This window comes from Gossypium raimondii, chromosome 2, assembly GCF_025698545.1.
Source record: "Gossypium raimondii isolate GPD5lz chromosome 2, ASM2569854v1, whole genome shotgun sequence".
In the NCBI taxonomy this organism is placed as follows: Eukaryota; Viridiplantae; Streptophyta; class Magnoliopsida; order Malvales; family Malvaceae; genus Gossypium; species Gossypium raimondii.
In genome coordinates, this window is record NC_068566.1 from 30,342,049 (window position 1) to 30,345,719 (window position 3,671).

The 3,671-nt window shown below is 35.3% G+C and overlaps 1 non-coding gene across 1 annotated transcript; it reads right to left on the bottom strand.

The window, feature by feature from the left end:
- Positions 1–848: 848 nt before the first annotated feature.
- Positions 849–955, bottom strand: LOC128039485 (small nucleolar RNA R71). Its single transcript, XR_008193989.1, has one exon. It is a non-coding gene; the product is annotated as a small nucleolar RNA R71 (small nucleolar RNA).
- Positions 956–3,671: the final 2,716 nt, after the last annotated feature.

The window sequence follows — 3,671 nt, forward strand, 5'->3', positions numbered from 1 at the left end:
ATCACCTCCTCATATCAAAATATTTTCTCTTCACCAAAGTGTTTTTAAAATTTCATTCATAAATAATTATTGTCACAGTCCCTGTGGGTACGATAACTTGACATTTACTTTTCAGTTTATTACTTGTTACGATTATGTACACTTGCACATTTTCGTCTTTCTAAGTTTTTGGCATTGTTTTCGGGGATTGTTTTAAAAAGTCATTATTTGTGAAATTGTTAATTTTGCATTTTGGTCTATTTCTTTTTTCTGTGAAATTTTAATTCCATTTTTTTGTGTTTTTTTCAAGTGTTTATTAGTATTGATCAAATTATTGACTTACTCCCCGTAGACCTTGAAATTGAAATGACTTTCTGACAAAGGAGAAGACAAGCGAATCAAAGAAGGACTGAAGATATGAATTTCGAAAATCCAAACCAAACTCCAAGAGGAACATTCGCTTATAATACACACAATCTGATCATTATTGCCGATGACAGAAACTGTGCCATTCAACAATATGCCATTCCTCTATTCAACGAGCTTAATCCAAGTATTAGGAGACCCAAAATCGAGCCATAACAATTCGAGCTGAAGCTGATCATGTTCAAAAAGTTGCAAAATAAGGGTCAATTTAGTGGGATTCCTACTAAAGATCCACATATTCATCTTCGCCTATTCATGGAAGTGAGTGACTCATTTAAACTAGTCAGGTTGACTGAGGACACCTTGAGACTGAGATTATTTCCATACTCCTTAAGAGATAGAGCACGAGTGTGGTTGAACTCCCTACCGTCCGGTTCCATAACTACATGGCAAGAGTTGGTTGAACGTTTCTTAATGAAAATTTCCCTCCATCTTTAACCGCTAAGATCCGAAATAAAATCACTTCATTTCAGCAACTTGACAAAGAATCTTTATATGAGGTATGGGAGAGATTCAAGGAGTTATTACAAAAGTGTCCTCATCATGACATTCCTTGTGTTCAAATGGAAACTTTCTATATTGGTCTCAATATTCATACTAGACTGATGGTGGATGCTTCAGCAAATGAATCCCTTCTTTCTAAGTCTTATAACGATGCTTACGATATTATTGAAAGAATTTCCAACAATAACTATCCGTGGCCAACCAACCAAATAGCCTTAGGAAGACAAGTAGTAGGAATACATGAAGTTGATGCGCTTACTTCTTTGCTGCCCAGAATCATCCAATTTCTCCATGGAGTAATCAATGAGTGGACCATAGAAACTCTTCTATGTCATTTCGACCAAATTATCCGCCAGAATATTGTCAACAAGTGTAACAACCCACACCAACTGAATCTTCAAGTAATCTTGAGAATTTGCTAAAGGTGTACATAGCGAAGAATAATGAACTAATCAAAAGCCAAGCAACAACATTGAAAAATTTAGGAAACCAAGTGGAACAGCTAGCCAATGAGTTCAGAAGCAGACCCCAAGGTATTTGGCCGAGTGATACAGAAAATCTGAGAAGCACGAGCAAAGAGCATTACAAAACTATCACTTTACACAGTGGGAAGACATGGGAACCCAAAGCTGTCGAGGTTGAAGATAAGCCTATTATACCTTAAGGAAAAGAGGAAGTTCAATTGAGTGTTGAAACTCCTGTTCCACAAAAGTCAGATATAGTGATCCTTGATGAGGTAAACTCTAAACCAGTAAGTTCTGATTACCTAACACCCTTGTCGGATAAGAAAAATTTCCACAGAAGAGTTGTCCGGTTAAAGCTAAGATTCCACCACTGCCATATCCTCAACGCTTCTAGAAGTAACAAAATGATACTCAGTTGAAAGAAATATTTGATGACAAGGTGACTTTTAATGACTTCAATACTACTAAATCCCCATATATAGTTGAAGACTGCTCTACAATTTCCAAGATAGAATCGCTGGCTTCTACATAATTTGAGCTCAATTCTTTAGACGATCCGTTAGAACATATCCTACTAGAGGATTCATCAAGTGTTGATGAAGACAAGGAATTTTTGGCTTGGTTAGCATCTAATTAGAAGGAATTCACTCAAGAAGTTCCACTCAAATCATTAGAGTTATCATCTCAGGAGTATATGCAACCAAACTCATTGATTGAAGAGCCAGTTAAATTGGAACTGAAGATTTTGTCTCCTTAATTAAAATATGACTATTTGGGTCTGTCTTCAACTTTAGCTGTCATTATTTTAGTTGAGTTCACCAAAGATTAAGAAGAAGAGGCACTTGTGATTTTGGAAAGGCACAGGAAGGATACTGGATGGATTATTTCACATATTTGTGTCTCGGGTTGGAGGATTTGTAGGAATTACAGGAAGTTAAACAAGGCCACCAAGAAAGATCATTCCAGTTTTTCTTTCCCTAATATGATGTTGGACAGATTTGATTGGAAAGAATATGATTTCTTCCTAGATGGTTATGGTTGGTATGGCAAATGGCCATTTGACACCACCATGGTCAATGACAATCTTGAATAAAATGGAGGGACTTCTCTCACTTTCTCTATCGCTATTTTATATTTTTAGTTTTTTTCCTCATTTGAATAAAATTGTAGACTTAGATAAAAATTTCTTTGGTTTATTACATTAATTAAAACTCTGTCTAAGATATTGGGACTTAAGCGGGACCATCCGTGACCCCTCTAGTCTTTCTTGAGAGTTTAATTTAATGTAATTTTTTGAAAAATATTTTTTTAAGTAGCCCAAAAAATTTAAGTACTTGTTTTGTTAAATAAAAAGGTCAACTTTTAACCCAAGCACTAATTTATTTGAGTTTTTTTTAGTTTATTTTCAGTACAGGAGCTTAGGATCTAAAAAGGAGTTGTCATTGTGCTTAAGACACTGCTAAGAAAGGAAATATTCAACCCTTTTTCGCACAAACTTATAGCCCTCACCTTGCTTCACCGCCACTCCCAAGTAGCCCAATAGTGCATCTCACTTAACCTCTTAATGTCGCAACCTTTAACTCCTTGAATCACCTCCCCAAACACCTTCATTTGAAGTCACCAACTACCTCACCTAAATGATCCTTAAAACTGCCACCCTCTTCAACTCTAAACCTTACCATCGGCTACTTAACCACCTGCCCAAAACTGAAACCACCCTTAAAATATTTTTTAAGTTCGACGTCGAGAGCCCCTTCATTTAGCACCATTTCACAAAGTGAATAGTTTGATATAATGGCTATGCTGTAACACATGCAGTTGCAACAACAAGCTTACTAGAGATACTCAAAACTTCGAGATGACTCAACCAGAGATATATTTAAAAAATATATATTTCATAACCCATTTGTTTTTGTGCTTGAATTTTCAGACTTAATACTCAAACCATGGATTCCAATGTCGAGGAAGGAACGAGGCGGTCGAATTCGGAGGGTTCTGCAAATAAAAAGGGGGGATATTGTCTTTACTTTACTTTATTTTATCTCTTAGGATCCTACCTGGTGTACAGTATCTATTCACTTCTATATTTTAAGTTTCTCTATTGTTTTTAACAATGGAGACATTGTTCATCTTAAGTAGGGGGACCGAAAAACTGAAAGTATTTCCTCTTAGAATAAAATTTTCTTTTAATTATGATTAGGTTATATTTTGTTCAAAAATTCGAAATTTTTTTAAGTATGCTAAACTTCAGTATGAATGAAGTTCTATTATTTCAATAATTTTTGTTAGCTGAAGTAT